The sequence below is a fragment of the Copadichromis virginalis genome, unplaced genomic scaffold (genome assembly GCF_057382275.1).
Source record: "Copadichromis virginalis isolate Kocher_CV1m ecotype Utaka unplaced genomic scaffold, C_Virginalis_male_GT1.1 unmapped_scaffold_1, whole genome shotgun sequence".
Classification (NCBI taxonomy): domain Eukaryota; kingdom Metazoa; phylum Chordata; class Actinopteri; order Cichliformes; family Cichlidae; genus Copadichromis; species Copadichromis virginalis.
The window spans coordinates 9483665-9502119 of record NW_028188589.1 but is presented as its reverse complement, the minus strand read 5'-3'; the positions used below and the strand labels follow the sequence as shown (position 1 = coordinate 9502119).

The 18455-nt window shown below is 41.7% G+C and overlaps 1 protein-coding gene across 1 annotated transcript in view; it reads right to left on the bottom strand.

The window, feature by feature from the left end:
* LOC146679781 (protein NLRC3-like) overlaps positions 1-18455 on the bottom strand; it is a 320608-nt gene that overhangs the window by 222856 nt on the left and 79297 nt on the right. The window contains exon 2 of the transcript XR_014918496.1: positions 2866-3056. The gene's annotated coding sequence lies outside the window, so the exon portion shown is untranslated. The remainder of the gene's footprint in view (positions 1-2865; positions 3057-18455) is intronic.

The following is an 18455-nucleotide window of genomic DNA, read 5'->3' as shown; positions in this document are numbered from 1 at the left end:
CTGACACACACTGAGTCACTGTGACTGGAAGCTTCAGTCAGTCCAACACGTGTGAACATTTTAAACCTTTCAGTTGATGGACTACTTTTAATTAACTGCTTTAGCCCACTTACAATGAAAATTTAAAAAAATCTTGTTCATGACGTGTGTAGTATGTTAACACTATTGGAAGGAAAAAAAAAACTTGAACTCCAATTTTGAAAACACAACTTTCTTTTTTTTTTTATAAAGCTCTGACTTGTATTATGAGTCTGTGGTCTGGGAGAGAGTCTGTAACTCTGTCTGCAACATACAGTAAATAATGACCAATGTTGGTGATAGAGGATTTTTATTATGCAATATGATCAAGTATAATCAAATGTGCTTTATATTCAAATACAATATAATCAAGTGTGTTTTATTTTCTAGTGTTCATATATTTTCACGTAACTGAGTCTATTTGTTAACACAAACGCAATGTATTCTTTTTTAGTATCTGTGATGTCAGATAAGCATGATAAACTTCTGTATTCTTTACCCCAGTCTGAAAGGTCAGACAGGTTGAGATAATGCCTGAACTCTCCTCCTGTAACTGAAAAGAGGAAGTACTATGTAATCAGTTTCTTACCCTATAAATAAAGGAACAAGACATGCATTCTGTGTGTGTGATTTTGCTGAGAGGCACACACCCATGCGCATGTCTTAAAACTCTCTGATTTGGTCTGCAAGTGTCTTATTTTCTCTTACTTGTGAAAATAAATGTCAAAACCCCTGACAGTTGGGCAGTTAATTATATAGTTACTTCTTCAAAAAAGTAACTGAGTTATGCAAACAAAGTTTTTTGCAGCTGTTTACCTAAAAATGCAGCCAAGGTGTTTTTTTAAAATAAACATTTCAAACTATTTACAGAACAATCAGCTGTTCTGCATCAAATCTGATGCTACACAAATTATTTGTGCCGCTCCAAAAAATAATCCCTGTCCTCTATGAGATGAAGGAGAACAACAGCCTGATACCTGCAGGCCTGACAGCAGCAGATGTGTCACTGCTGTAACACCTGTAACACTCAGCAGTCGCCTCATTGTTCTGACACACACAACAACACTATTGACTACACTACACACTAACTACACACTAACTACACACTAACTACACAAGATTTGCTCTAAACGCCTCAAATCTCTCACATCTCAAACACGCCGTCACTCCGTTTCTTAACAACTAAATGCCATGTTTTGATTGGTTTACTTTAATTTCAATTCAGGTTAGAATTCTTTTTGTGTGCGCAACACAGATTTTCTCTGCGCAGAGACCGTGCCAACAGTGCGCAATTCAGAATCAGAATCAGAATCAGAAAGGGGTTTATTGCCAAATGTTGAGCAGGTTTACAACATTAGGAAATTGCTGCGGTGCTTCAGTGCAAACAAACTGTCATAAATTGCGCTTAAATAGACATGAAAAAAATAAAAGCAGGAATAAGAATTAAAAGTGCTACGTAGAAAGATATGTGCATGAGATATACATGAGATATATACATGAGAATAAGAATTAAAAGTGCTACGTAGAAAGATATATACATGAGTGCAGGTGGTGATCAGTGCCAAACATGGAATGATGCAGTGACACAGCGTAGGGTCCTGTGTTTGTGGCGGGGACAGTCATACGGTTATTGTTCATGAGTCCAACAGCAGAGGGGAAGAAACTGTTCTTATGGCGAGAGGTTCTGGTGCGAATGGACCGGAGCCTCCTGCCTGAGGGGAGCAGGTCAAACAGACTGTGTCCAGGGTGAGAAGGGTCAGCTGAGATCCGAGCTGCACGCCGCAGTGTCCTGGAGGTGTACAGGTCCTGCAGGTGTACAGGTCCTGCAGAGATGGGAGTCTGCAGCCAATGACCTTCTCAGCAGAGCGCACAACACGCTGCAGTCTCTGTTTGTCCCTGATAGTGGCTCCAGCGTACCACACGGTGATGGAGGAGGTGAGGATGGACTCGATGATTGCAGTGTAGAACTGCATCATCGTCCGTGTTGGCAGGTTGAATTGCGCACGTGCGCAGCTTAGAGGGAACATTGCTCACAAGGTGACTACCAATAAAAATGAGTGTGCTTCACTGTCAGAGCTACGGTGATTCAACCAGTAGGTCGAATGACTTGATAATAAAAATGTTTATTTGATGCTTTGCATTGAGGCGCATTGTTGAATTTGCAGGGACACAATAACCACAGATCAGTTGTTCAAACCACTACAGTAGGGAGCCATGTTATGAATAATAATAATACTAATAATAATGTTAATTTAAGTAATTGTTTTTGACTGAACATCACATATAATGTAACAAGCAGTAAATTCAGGTTAAGTGCATTATCAGCATTTGGAGGAGCTCCTTATCCTTTACTGCTCACCTCTTACAAAGTGTTCACACAGTTTGCTAGCCTCTGTCAGCCTGCTAGCTATGCTAACAAGTCTACTACACACACTTGACTCGGTCACATGACAGACAGCAGAGATAGCTGCTCTGCTAGCTAAGCTAACTCATGTTAAAGGTCAAAGAAATGAGGCGATGCTGCTGGGAGTTACGTCACAGACTAGCAGAATTTAGTTATTCAGCATAATATTTAATCCTTATTATCTCCTCCTCTCACCTCTGTTTACATCTGAAAACAAGAAAATTTAGCCAACAGTTTATTAGCTTTGGTGAAATTATAAACAGGCATCAGCGCAGTCACCTATACTGTGCTTTAATGCTGGAGCAGCAGGAACACCAGTTAATCTAAAATCTCCTTTTCTCTCTGAAACAAAGTGACAGCAGGCTGAGTCAAAGACAGAAACCTTATTTAAACACCAAATATTCACTTCCTGATCCAGGATTCAAAGAGGACGTTGAACTTACTCAGCTTCTTCTTCCAATGAACGTCTTCACTCTGCAGCTCTCTGCTGTCTGGACCAGGTCTGTGTAGAAACAGAGAAAATCCTCTGCTTCTTCTCCGTCAGCAGTCGTCTGTGTCTGCAGGCTGCGTCACATTAAACACTTCACACCAGCAAAGACTCTGAAGCTCACAGGTCAAAGGTCAGCTGCTGCACCTTTTGTGATATTAATTTGATCAATAATTAACCTGCAGCAGGTTTCTGCTCCAACTCCAACACACAGAAAACAACCCTGAGAACGAATCAGATGGTGTGTGGGTGTGTCTGCATGCTTCAATAGATGAGCATTAAACACTCAGCAAAGAGGCTGAAGCTCACAGGTCAAAGGTCAGCTGCCACACTGTATATAACAATTCACTTTTGAACAGTAGATAGCCTGTAGGCGTCTCTGCAGTGATAAACAGTTTACACATTAAACACTGAACCATAAAAGAAGCTTAAGCTGCAGCTCACAGGTCAAAGCTCAGCTGCTGCACCCAGTTATGAGTTTAAATAAATCATTAATCATGATCTTTTCCCTCTCAGCACTTTCACTTGGCCTTGGAGTGTTTTGACGGAGCTACACTGTATGTTTCAAATGTTGTAAATAAATTGGGAGTTAGGGCTGGGCAATATGGCCTAAAATCCATATCACGGTATAATTTGAAGCATGTGCGGTAACGATATATATCGCGATATATTCTTTTCTTCTGTATAACATATTTTCCACACTATAAGGACTTACAATCCTTTAATTTTCTCAAAAATCAAGAGTGTGCCTTATGTATGAATTCTGGTTGTGCTTACTGACCTCGAACCGATTTGGGCGTGCAGAAATCTGTTAAAAAATGTTTTAGTAGAACTTTGGTAAGCTACGAAGCCGCATTGCTTGATGGATTGTCAGAGCATTACGGCTGCCGTGGTGAGGAGCTTCGCGGAGTAATCTGGGTCTAAAACTCTGTCTGCTTCAGGTCCCAAAGTCAAACGAACACTAAGAGTTAAAAACGGTCTAAATTCTTACATCTTTAATAAAATCATCAGCATTGCTGCTTTACCAGGTGTAACAATTAAGTTTAACATCCATGAAAACAGAATTTATTAAATTTAACGGAGTTAGAAGTTAACAGGAAGTTAGCTCGCTAGTTTCCACCTAAACATTTCATAGCATGTTCTGACTGAGATTTTTGAAACTAATTCAAACAGCTCTGCTGTCACTTCTAACATAAAGACAGGAAACTAAACAGCAGTGGCGTTTGCAGGGTTACTGAAGTTGGACTACCTGGTATATAATGTTGTGCTACGTGATTGCTAGCGACACAGCTATGTTAGCATAACATTAGCACAGTGAAGCTGGAGGATGAACCCCAACTTTTTTTCCACTCGATAAAAGTTAACGTGAGGGATTCTGGTGGTCAGGGACAAATGCAATCACATAGCAGGATGCTGTACACGGGCCAAACTTCAGTCAGGAGAACAACTGAAATCATCCATCCACAATACGAGGTTAGTTATGATTCGTCTCGGAACTGAGGACGCCATCATCTACCTGCTCAATCGTGTCTACACCCATCTGGACCAGCCGGCGAGCACTGTGAGGGTCATGTTTTTTGACTTTTCCAGTGCTTTCAACACCATCAGGCCGACCCTCCTGGGTGATAAGTTAGCAGCGATGCAGGTGGATGCTTCTCTGGTGTCCTGGATTGTTGATTACCTGACAGGAAGACCACAATATGTACGTCTCCCACAGTGTGTGTCTGACAAGGTGATCAGCAACACAGGGGCACCACAGGGGACTGTCCTCTCCCCCTTCCTCTTCACCCTCTACACCACAGACTTCAGCCACTGCACAGAGACCTGCTATCTTCAGAAGTTTTCTGATGACTCTGCGGTGGTTGGATGCATCAGCAGGGATGATGAGACAGAGTACCGGGCTGTGGTCGACTCCTTTGTCACGTGGTGTGAGCAGAATCATCTGCAGCTCAACGTGGCAAAGACCAAGGAACTGATCGTGGACTTCAGGAAGACCAGGAAACACTTGACCCCTGTTTCAATCCAGGGGGTCAGTGTTGACATTGTGGAGGACTATAAATACCTTGGAGTACACATTGACAATAAACTGGACTGGGCTAAAAACACCACAGCACTTTACAGGAAGGGCCAGAGTCGTCTCTATTTTTTGAGGTGACTGAGGTCCTTCAACATCTGCCAGAAAATGCTGAGGATTTTCTATGAGTCTGTTGTGGCCAGTGCGATCCTCTATGCTGTTGCATGCTGGGGGAGCAGGCTGAGGGTCGCAGATGCCAACAGACTTAATAAACTAATCCGTAAGGCCAGCAATGTTGTGGGGATGGAGCTGGACTCCCTCAAGGTGGTGTCAGAGAGGCGGATGCTGTCCAAGATAAAGACAATGTTGGATAACACCTCCGACCCACTCCATGACATGCTGGTCAGTAACAGGAGCACGTTCAGTGAGAGACTGAGGTTACCGAAAAGCACCACTGAACGACACAGTAAATCATTCCTGCCTGCCTGTCTGTCTTGTCTTAATGTTGGTTTAAAATGGAGCACTGTAACAAAAAATAATTTCCCCCAGGGATCAATAAAGTATTCTGATTCTGATTCTGATTAATATACTGCAACAACATGGGAATAGAGCAGCTGCGAGAGAATTCAACATTAATGAATCAATGTTACGGAAGTGGAGGAAGTGCAGTTTTTGGCTTTCCCCGTATTTCAAAAGTGCTTTATCTCTTTGTTATGACTGTCGCCCGCCATAATTTGAAGAGGATAATGGTTGGTCGTGTCCAAATTCATGGGCTGCATCCTCCTGAGGCCGCATTTGTAGACCGATTACGTCACAGCGACGTGCCGAAGGCTGTCCAAATTCGTAGACTCCTCCGAATGCAGCCGACAAATGCGTCCTCCTTTTCCCCGAATTTGAAGGATGGGTCGGGTGTGTCCTTCGTGGCCTACCATATCCCAGAATTCATAGCGCGGCCCAGCCAAACTCCAGTTTCCAACAATGGCGGCCGCTACTAAGTTTTAAAATTACTCTTTTTAATCTTTCTGTGTCACAAAATAAACTTTTAACATATTTTCATGTGAGAAAGTAGCTGTGTAAACATCAAATATCTGCTCGGTTTATCAAGGTATCGCATATTTGCAAAGGTGCTTCGACGTTTTCGGAGACGTCTGCTACCCAGCTAGCCGGGAGCTCGAGGGTTACTGATGCGGCCGAGAACGGCACAACTCCCGGCACATCATTTTCAGATCACCGCGGACTATCGCTGCTCGATTTAAACGTAATGTATAAGTCACTTAGACAACCTAAAAATTTTATTGTTGGGCTTTTTTTCAGTGTTTTGTTTCTTCGTGAGTAAATCGGTTTGGCTGAGATTAAAGTTATTAGATTAGATTAGATAAAATAAAACTTTATTAATCCCCCGGGTGGGTTCCTCCTTGGTTTTTACACAGCTGACTAAACGTGAAACAGAAAACTGATTAAACAGAAGTATGAGACAGTCGAGAATTTACGCCAGTGTCCTGTTATATTTTAGATAGCAAGGAGCAGACGGCTGAGTTTATTAAACTCCACCGAGACAGCGGTGACGCTAATCTGAAGGCTAGACCGTCCAATTTCACGGCCGTTTACTTCCGGCCTACTCGACCTTCTGAGGACCCGGCCCACGTAGACCGCGAAGGCCGGGTCCTCAGGAGGATGCAGCCCATGAATTTGGACACGACCAGCGTAGCCGCTGCGATGCTTTAGACCAAAAAAGGCACAGCTTGATGACATCATCAACATGCGCTATCGCGATAGAGCGATATATATATATATATATATATATTAGGGGTGCAACGATATTCGTATCGATATTGAACCGTTCGATACAGTGCTTTCGGTTCGGTACGCATATGTATCGAACAATACAATTTTTTTCAATTTTTTTTTTTTTTTTTTTTTTTTTTTTGTGTCCCGTTTGGATCTATAGCCATCAGAATTGTTGTCTTGAGGCCAAGAAAGATGCCAAGAGGATTTATTTTAAGTGGATCATCATATTGGTCCATTTGATTGACCTTTATTATAATTATGAATTTATTTTATTTTCAGTTGCAAACGGGACAGACATGGCTGTGGGATAGGACAGGGGGAAAGAATGAAAGAAAGAGGGGGAGAGAAAGAAAGAAAACCAAAGGGGAGAAAAAAAAAGAACAATAAAAAATTTGTAATTTATTTTATCAACTTTCCTTCTGACGATGCTGTCTGTGTTGAGCGCTCAGTGAATCTGCATTTGACTACTCCGCCTAGGCTCGAGAGTGCAGCCTAGGCAGAGTAGTCGAACGCAGATTCACTGAGCACTCAACACAGACAGCATGGTCAGAAGGAAGAGCGCAGGGCAAGCTAGCGAGACAGAAGTGGACCTCCCCACCCTCATTCAGATCTGGCGTTTGGAATTATTTTGGTTTTCATGTGACGTATGACCCTGAAGGTAAGCGAGTCATGGACTAAAGTAAAACAGTATGTTGGATGTGCCATGCAATGCTCAATTACATGGGTGGGAGCTAGTGTGTTAGCGCAGTTAGCTCGTTAACGTGTTGGCCGTCTAGCCCCTCTGTATAGGGTAGCCCGTTAATGGAGATTTGCCGTGTTGTGGCGTTAAGGTTATTTCAACGAGATTAACCTGAAAGCACTAGTGGGAACACAACGAATATGACTGCACATTTACACCGACATCATCCTAGTGCAAAGACAAAAACAACAAGCATGCATACTACAAACTTTAGCCGAGTCTTTTAGACAGCTGTTAGCACAGGATTCTCCTTATGGAGACCTGATATGTTTAATATGCTGCTGAGAATATAGCCCAGAAGAAGCGGATAGTATAGCTTTTATTTTGGAAAGAGACATTTCTCTGTAATAAACTCTCTTTTCCAAAGATGAGTGATTCCTCAATCAGATACAGGGCTCGCAATATCGCTAGCCCGATGTCCCGGGGCTATCTCTGCCCTGCCCGTCAGGCTATTGTAGGAAGGAAAAATATATGTCAATGCTTTTGCATTCTTTCAGAAATGTAGCTGGGTAATTATGTCATTGGGTGAGCCACTGTCAATATGTGACATATTGAAATCGTGTTTGAATTTGCGCTTGTTTTTTTGCTTTCACTTTGCAATCGCGCGAACTGTGTATAGAGAGCGACAGCACTGATCTGTGAGTGATGATAATTTGTGCACCAATTCCTCTGACATCGTCTTATTAATTGTTAGCTTACTATGCAAACATGACAAGTGAAATCTCCCGCAGCTTAAACATGTGAGAGGTTGATCGCGCAGAGAATCGCTGAGCTTATGTGAGTGCGGCAGGATATATATTTCACTACGATGACCTGGATGACTGAGAACCTTCACAGACAGATATATATTTTAGTTCTGCTGAGCCAAATAAGACAGGTCAGGGTGAAGAAGTGACAGCCAAAGAAAAGCTTACCACAAAACGGAGAAGTTATGACAAATCAGACTATAAGGCAAAAAGAAAGTGCAGCTTTATGGTTTCATGGACAAAAGAATTTCTGTGGCTGCAATATGACGAGCTAAAAAACAACACGCACAAGGGTTAGGGTTAAATTTAAAAACTGTACTTTTGTGTTAAAATATATATTTATAATTTTAATAAATGACAAATTAAAAAGGCATGAACATTTTTTTTGTATCGAAAAAATATCGAACCGTGACACCAAAGTATCGAACCGAACCGAACCGTGAATTTTGTGTATCGTTGCACCCCTAATATATATATATTTATTTTTTTTATTTTTATTTTTTTTTATTAGTAATATAAACATACAAACAAAATGCACCATATATTACAGATTCAGAGAATAGACCTTTCTTACATATTAGGAACTTTCATGCATAGTGAAAATAAAATACAAAGATGGGGTCACATAATTCAACAAATTATTAACTCACTAAATCAAAATCTTCTATAAAGGAAATAAAAGAAGCAGCCTTTTTCTTCTTAACTAAAGTCAAAGATTTAACCAACAGGTTTAAGTCGTTTTTCCAGTAAGCTAGTGTTGGTTTAGTCTTAAAAAAACGACATTTATGTATAAAATGCTTGCACAAGATTAATAACACATTAACACCATAATTAGCTTTCTTTTCTTTCAAAAACACTCCAAACATTATCATATTTAGGGTAAATGGGGTAATTTGAATCCCCTTGGAATAAAGCCAGGTATGAAAATCCAACCAAAATATTTGTATAAAATTGCACAAAAAGAATAGATGATCCAAATCCTCCTCTTCTGTTTCACAAAATGCACAATTACCTGTTTCTATTTTGAATCTATCACTAAGGAGTCTATTTGTCGGGTAAATTTTATTCAAGATTTTAAATTGGACTTCTTTCCCTTTAGGAGGGATAGGGAAGGTGATATAATCAGTTCTTATTTTTTCAATTTCTTTCCTTTGGAAATCTTTTAATATGTAATTACGTCTAAGTAAATTTGGAGAATAAAGACTCCTTAATGAAGATCTAAGAAACTTATTGTTGCATTTAACATCACAAAATCGAATACCATCTATATATAATTGCCTTAACTTGGGGGAGATGTCAGAATATATTATATCATTTACAACTATGTTTTTAAGTGACAATGGAATGGATTTTATAACCCGATTAAATTTACTTTTAGAACATTGGATATTAAACTTCTGGCAAAAATCTTGATGTCCTAGAACATGTCCTTCCTCATCTACAAAATGGGCAATTGCCCAAACACCTTTTGATAACCAATCTTGAATAAAAATAGATTTTCTGTTTATCAGCATATATCTATTGTTCCAAATTGGGCTATTATGTGGAGTGAAATTATGTTTAAATAACATTTTCCAATAAAGAAGGACCTGTTTATGGAATTCAGAGAGTTTAGCAGGTAGCTTAGTAATTTCAAAGTCACACTTTAGGAGAAAGTCGATACCCCCCAGTGTGTTGAAGACCTTATTTGGTATAAAAAACCAAATGGAGTGTGGATTATTTAGGAAGGATTTTAACCATTTAAGTTTCAAAACACCATTCATTACATCAAAATCAATTGCGTTTCCACCGCCTTCAATGTATGGTTTAACCAAATCATCTTTAGATATATAATGGCACTTATTCCTCCAAATAAAATTAAAATTCAAGCCATTAATTGTCTTAATAACTTTATTCGATATTGATAAAGAGTAAGCTGGATATATAAATCTAGATAAACTATCCATTTTGGTTAATAATATTCTTCCAAAAATTGTGATGTCTCTCTGTAACCATTTATTTAAGATTGTCTTACATTTGTCAACATTATCTAAAATATTTACTTTTTCTAAGACTTTGTGATCTTTTGAAATTGTGATGCCCAAATATTTTACCTCCTTCTTCACCTTTATATCGTACAGTAATTGTGAATTACACTCTTTTAATGCCAATAATTCACATTTATTTAAATTTAACTTTAAGCCTGAAGCTTTTGAGAATGTAGTGATTATTTGTTTTACCAGGGGGATCTGATGTTCATTTTTTAAGAAAAGAGTAGTGTCATCTGCAAGTTGACTAATTATTAAAAGATTATCCATAATCTCAATTCCAACAACGCTGCTGTTTTTAATTAGAATTGCGAGCATCTCCACAACCATTATGAACAACAACGGAGAGCTTCCACACCCTTGCCTAATTCCTCTTTTAACGCTAAACCTTTTACCAGTGCCATAGCCTAATGACACAGAGCTATTTATATCATTATACAGTATATCTACACTGAACAAAAATATAAACGCAACACTTTTGTTACTGCTCCCATTCCCCATGGGTTGGACGTAGAGACCTAAAATTCATTCCAGATACACAATATAACCATCCCTCCCAAACAGTGGTCACAAATCAGTCCAAATGTGTGGTAGTGGGCACATCTGCTATATTAAGATAATCCATCCCACCTCACAGGTGTGCCACATCAGGATGCTGATCTGACATCATGAGTAGTGCACAGGTGTACCTCAGACTGCCCACAACCACCCATTAAAATGTATTCTGTAGGGTATCGATCTTTAAGTTCAAAAATATTTGAAGTTATATCTTCTAACATAATTTTATTCTGACTTTCATTATTATATCCATAAACGTTGACTAAAATGAAAAACAAACTTTCAACTCTCATTACAGCAATCAACCAATGACCATTCAAGTCAGTCCGTTGTAGTACAAGATCCCCAGGAAAGTTATTGAATAAAATTGCTACACCCCCCGACCTCGTTGAGCCATGGCTAAACAGGATTTTGCTACCCCATTGGTTTGACCAAAAAGATACATCACTATCAGATGAATGAGTCTCTTGTAGAAAAATACAGTTTGATTTTTTACTTTTGCAGTACAAAAATAAGGCTTTTCTTTTAACAGATTCTCTTAAACCCCTAACATTTAAAGAACCAAAACAAATGTTAACATTCAACATGAACTATAGACAGAATATCACTCACCACGTGAGAAAAAGAAGGAAAAAAAGTACTAAATGCTGAGCTCCTTAGACCGCTAACAAGTTTCCACTATTTCAGTTTTTGTCATTTTTAGTTCTCCTGTCTTTCCTCAACTTTGCGTCCATCAATGAAGGCATGTGGACCACGAAAGTAGGCTCGTTTACCCACACGTCTTGCTTCCTCCACCAGAGGCCATAGGCGCTGTCGATCTTGTATGTCCTCCTGCGGCAACATCTCTGCGAAACTGATGCCTTCTTGCTTGCAGGTTGAAGAGTCTTTGGTGCGCCTCCACAACTCTTCTTTAATTCGCCTCTGTGTGAATAGAATAATGATGTTTCTGTTTCTGCCATCAACTCGTTTCCCTAAACGGTGGACAATATCAACGGCCTCTTCTAAGTTCAAGTCAGGGGCAATCTTCTGAAGCGTTTGCAAAACCTTCACTCTAATGTTTTCATCTTTGTCTTCCTTCATCCCTTTCAGTTTTAGGCACCACCTCATTCGGTAGCGCTCCTGTTCTCTCACTCTTCTTTTCAAGTCTTCATTGTCTTTAAGCAGCTGTTCATTCGCATTTGCCAGTTTAACAACTTTCAGTTTGCAATCAACTATCTCTGCAGCATTAAACTCTACAGCCTTAGCCAAGCTGGCAACCATAGCTGCACTTTGTCTGTTTTGTTCCTTGATATCCTCCAGTTGTGCTTCAAATTTTTTGTCAAGTCCCATAATGGCTTCAAAAATAGTTTTATTGGAGATATCGTCTTCCTTCTCTGAAGATTTTGTTCTTTTCTCCTCTGGCGGTTGTTTTGAAGGAGTTGGCGGCGCCGAGTCTGCTCCCCGTTCTCGCTTGTTTAAGCCCACGTTGGCAGCTTCAGTGTTAGCATAGCCATGGTCACTGACTTTAGCATGCGACGACGTCTTAACATTGGGGTTTGACGGCACAAATTGCAGCTTTGCATTCTTAATAACCTTTTGGGCATCCATAGTTATAATTCGAGTGGAAAGAGAATGAAGTTACTTAGTAAATTTTGCGGTCTTTCGGAGCTCCTGAAAAAAACACGACTGTTCAAGCCGCCATCTTGGTGCCTCCCGATAGAGCGATATAGTCAGAGGCCCTTTCTCAATTCTAAGTACGCAAGTATGTACTCGCGTTCTCGGCGAGACCGGATTTGCCGAGACCGCACGGGAGCACGGACTTGCCGGGAACGGGAGCACGGACTCGCAATTTGTACAATTGGAACACCGGCATACTTGATGATGTCACAGGTCCAGAGTTTTTACTGCCGTCCCCTCTTAATTTAACTGTGAGTAATATGTTATGAAGCTTAACTTTAATCACAGCCAAACCGGTTTACTCAGGAACAAATAAAACACTGAAATAAGCCAAACATTAACATTTAGAAGTGATCTAAGTGACTTATATATCATGTTTAACCTCAGTGGTGAAATCTCTATTAATAAAAATAGTGTACATGTACATACGTGTACATACCTTAATAAAAGGGGTGAAAACGATGTGCTGGGAGTCCGCTGTTCTCGCCGGCTCTAATGATCCTTGACCTCGCTGTCTGCTATGGAGCTGGCGGGTCACAGACGTCTCCGAAAACGTCGGAGCGCGTTTGGAAATATATGATATCTTGATAAATCGAGCAGATATTTGAAGTTTACACAGCTACATTCTCGCTTGAAATAACTTAAATGTTTATTTTGTGACCCAGAAAGAGTAATATTTAAAAGTTTTCAGCCCCGCTCGTCCGCCATTGCCGCGTTTGAGTTTTGGACGAAATGCATTCTGGGATATTTAGCTGTACCAAGTCCACACAACTCACCACCGATGCATGCTCGATAAAACGGGCGGAGCGAGAACTCGGCTTGATGCGTACTTCAAATTGGAACAGTACTTGGTCTCCGACTGATGACGTATCACGAGTAGACGAGAACGCAAGTACGCACATTGAGAAAGGGCCAAAATCTCTATGTTATCTCCTGAGAACAAATAATATGATGTGGGTGTGTCTGCAGGCTTCAGCACTGTGAGCATTAAACACAATAAAAGACTCACAAGTTCCTGCTCAAAGGTCAGCTGCCTTCAGATCAATCATTAACCTGCAGCAGGTTGTGGCCTGATGTGTTTGTAAGAGTTTCACTTTCAGGAGGAGAAGATTTAAACGAGTCACACAAATGTGAACTACAAAGTCTGTGACACACAATTTAGTGCAAACTGCATGAAATCTGACCTGAAGAAATCCAGTCTTCTGCCTGTTGTGGTTGTGACAGCTGCTCGTAGGAGAGTTTGTTTGTAGGAGGTGGAGATGTTCTCAGATCAAGTGCGTAATCGTCTCTTTGTGTAGACGCTAAAAGCTGTGAGCCAAAACTCTCTGCTCTGAAACTCTTCACTCAGTCCTCACGCTGAGAGTTTAGAGGCTGAACTTCTTGTTCCTCCATAACACTTTTCATGAAACAGCAGAAATGAGCTTCTGTTTCTCAGCAGTGCGCACACAGAGAACCGATCCTCTCTGCTCAGTCTGAACAAATCAAAGTGAAACGTCAGTGAAAACACAGCTGCTGATCAAACTGTGTCAGATTAATGCCTCAATGTTTCACTGTGAGGTTAAAAAATACATAAAAATGATTTAAAGAAGTAGGAGGCAGATTTTCACAATAAGAGCACTTTGTTTTTAATTCAGTTAATGTCAAACTGTCATCAACACCTCTGTGTTGTCTCCGTCTCTGAGCAGATTCAGGCATTACTCAAATAATAAAGGCTTTTTTTCACTATTATACTTTCATTAGTCTCCAGGTTGATGATTATAAACAGAATTATTAAAGTTTTTATCATTTCAGGCTGAAAATCAACATGAATTTGGTTCTAATCAAAGAAGCTCCTTTAATGTGTGTCATTAAAATCCTCACACAGACTTAAAAAGGCGACATTAACATTAAAATAAATGAAAGAAGCTTCAGCTGAGAGCTTCATGCAGTCATCATCAGCAGCTCATAGCAGTCACAGCTCTTTATTACGCAGCTTTGCAGGAATTAAAGTGGCTGAAGTGTCAGAGTTTGTGTGAGAAGCTGCTTCATGGACAGCTGTACACACGTCTTTATTATTTCTTCATAAATCAAACACACAGGTTTGTCTGCAGATGATTTAAAGTGTGTCGTTGTGCAGTTAAAGCTGTTTGTGTGACGCCCTGACCTCCTGTGAATGAAACAGCCAATCAGATCCATCAGAGAGAGAGCAGGAAGTGTTGTGTGTTTGTGACAGAACAAGGAAACAGTGATGATGATGAACATAAAGGTCCTCTGATGTTTCCTGTTACAGTAACGCTTGTTCATCTGTTGCTCTCCTACACTTTCCTATAAATAAAGGAGAAAAAGTCCGTTTAGTTTCATTTCCTACAGCTCAGAGTTACACTTCACATTCCTGCTGTCACATCAAAAAGCTTCACTTTGGTCCAACATCTACATGTTAGCATGAAACACAGACAGACTCAGAACATCTGGAACATCTGCACTTTGACCCAAACTGTTATAGCAGGATATTTTCTGCATATTTCTTATGTTGGACCTGTTTGAACTGTAAACGACCTGTAATCATCTGTAAATGGTGTGAGACACACTGAGGCCACCTACAGGGCAGCTGGGGAACAGCAGGGATCTGAAATCATATGAGACGTTAGTGAGTGAGAAGAACAAATGGACTTAAGATGGCTCGAAGTGATCAAAGTTGATCTAAAACAGAAGATAAATCCACTGATTCTTTGTAAAGTTCATCTGCTGCTCACATGAATCCATGAAAGATTTATTTCACTGAATGTTTCTTCAAAGCTCATTTCAACCTGTTGAAGTCATGAATGACTGAAACCAAGATGGCGCCGCGTATGGATGCCCTGGTGCCCTGGTGCTTCAGTGCGTTACTTTTGTCTTGTTTTTGTGCATTTCTTCTGTGTCTGGGCACTCCTCTGGATATTCTTACACCAGAGAAGAGCTCCTTAACTGCAGGACTACAACGCCTGTGGATTTATTTCCAATATTTGTCGCATCTGCGGCAGATTTACTGCTGACTCTGATCAGGAAAGTGAGACGTCGAAAGAGAGGTAAGTGAGCCGGCGTACTCGTGCGTTTGAGGAAACGCGGACTGAGAACGGCCCTTCCTGGGATCTTCCTTTCTAATGTACGCTCACTCTGGAATAAGTTAGACGAACTGGCCCTGATGAGAAGCATGAACAAAGACTTTGCCTCCTCCTGTGTCTTATGTTTTACGGAGTCGTGGCTCAGTGAGGACATCCCGGACTGCGCGCTCAAGCTGGAGGGCTTTCATCTGCTGCGCGCGGACCGGCAGGCCGCTCTCTCCGGTAAAACCAAAGGTGGAGGTGTCTGCTTCTACATCAATAGTGGCTGGTGCACAGATGTAACAGTGATTGCTCAGCACTGCTCTCCCTCTCTGGAATATATTTTTATTCACTGCAAACCGTTTTATTCTCCGCGGGAGTTTGCTTCATTCATCCTGGCCGCTGTTTACATCCCGCCAGACGCAGATGCGCAGGCAGCTCAGTGCGCACTCGCGGAGCAGATTCTCCACACGGAGCGGACATTCCCGGACTCTCTCATCATTGCTCTTGGGGACTTTAACAATGCCAATCTGAGCCATGAGCTTCCAAAATATAAGCAGCATATTAAATGCCCGACCAGAGAGGAGAGAACATTAGACCACTGTTACAGTATGTTAAAGACTAGTAGTTAAACATATGCCATTTTATGACCAGTAGTCAAGGTAGTAAATTAGCTTAACAGCTGCAGGCCATATATTATCCTTTAGTTCTAATGGTGTGCTATGTATGTAGTTTAGTCTCTATTATACTCTTGAATAAAAGAAACATAATCATTTGTAGTTCATTAGACAAAATGTGCATTACTCTGTATCCTCATGCTTTTTATTTGTTCTTGTTTCTAATGTCTCTGTAAAGCACTTTGAATCACCTTGTTGTTGAATTGTGCTATACAAATAAACTTGCCTTGCCTTGCCTTGATCAGCTGTGAATGTCTGACACTGTTTTCTTGAGAATGTTTTACTGCTGAATCATGTGAAGAAGGCCATAAGAGGGAGACTAGGTGTCTGGGCAGAAGAGATAAAACCACATTTTTTACCCCCCTTCCAGTTTCACACAGAAAGACAGGGAGGCAAGGTCAGGAGCCAGGCTCACTAAGAATTAGAAAAACATGTGAAGATGCAGCTTTTATGACAAAGAGGGGGGCTGGGATTAGCTATAAAAGTCTGTGAAAGTTGCCACCATTTTGAGACATGCTGTCGAACCTCTGCAGGCATCTCTCCCGTCCGGACGTTGTAATGCTCTTATTGTGAATTGTACCGAAATAAATGATTGTTGATTGAGCATATATACACCGAGTATTGTCCTTCCTTCAGCCCAAAGATTCAAAGAACTGCGTGTTTTCAACAAGTACGATCAGCGGGGCCTATCGCGCGGTGCCCCGCGCTTCACTCGGACTTTCTGACCACGTCATGATCCACCTAATCCCCGCGTACAGACAGAGGCTGAAGCTCTCCAAACCTGTCGTGAGGACTAAAAAACTGTGGAGCAACGAGGCTGTGGAGGAGCTTCGCACTTGTTTGGAGACCACAGACTGGGACACAATGAAGGCTGCTTCTAACAGCTTGGACGAGTTTACGGACACTGTCACCTCCTATATCCACTTCTGTGAGGACAGCATTGTGCCATCACGCACCAGGGTGAGTTATAACAATGACAAACCCTGGTTTACCCCTAAACTCAAAAAACTGTGGCTGGAAAAGAGTAAGGCGTTCAGAAGCGGAGACAGGGACTGCTACAGAGAGGCCAAGTACAGGTTCACTAAAGAAGTGGACATTGCTAAACATCAGCACTCTGAGAAGATGCAGCAGCAGATCTCAGAGAATGACTCGGCCTCTGTGTGGAAAGGTTTTAGGAATATTACAAACTACAAGCCTAAAACCCCCCACTCCACTGATGACTTGCTCTTAGCCAACACCCTTAACGACTTTTACTGCCGTTTTGACGAGCCATCAGGCAGCCTTCACACCTCCAACGACCCCAACAATAGAGGCACTTTGGACACTCATTCCCCCACCTCTCCCCCCTCCATAGAGCCATCACCACCATCAAACTGTTCACCTACAACACCCCCCTCCTCACCCCACACAAAAGAGGATTTCACACCACCTCCTCCGACCACAACTCTTCATATTCATGAAGCAGATGTGAGGAAGCAGTTTAGGAGTCTGAATGCTCGGAAAGCTCCCGGCCCAGACGATGTGTCTCCTGCCACCCTCAGACACTGTGCAAACGAGCTGGCCCCAGTGTTTTCTGGCATCTTCAACTCCTCACTGCAGGCATGTCATGTGCCTGCCTGCTTCAAGTCCTCTACCATAATCCCTGTCCCCAAGAAACCTAGGATCACTGGACTAAATGACTACAGACCCGTGGCTCTGACATCTGTGGTCATGAAGTCATTTGAGCGCCTAGTTCTCTCCCATCTCAAGACCCTCACGGCCCCCCTCCTGGACCCCCTGCAGTTTGCATATAGAGCCAACAGGTCTGTAGACGACGCCATCAACATGGCCCTACACTTCATCCTGCAGCATCTGGACTCCCCAGGAACCTACGCCAGGATCCTGTTTGTGGACTTCAGCTCTGCCTTCAACACCATCCTTCCAGACCATCTCCGAGGCAAGCTTTCCCAGATGAATGTGCCTGATCCCATCTGCCGGTGGATCACTGACTTCCTGACGGACAGGAAGCAGCACGTGAGGCTGGGAAAGAATGTCTCGGACTCCCGGACCATCAGCACCGGCTCCCCTCAGGGCTGTGTTCTTTCTCCTCTGCTCTTCTCCCTGTACACCAACTGCTGCACCTCCACCCACCAGTCTGTCAAGCTAATCAAGTTCGCAGATGACACCACCGTTATTGGACTCATCTCGGACGGGGACGAGTCTGCCTACAGGAGGGAGGTTGAACGTCTGGTGTCCTGGTGCAGCCACAACAACCTGGTGCTGAATGCCCAGAAGACAGTGGA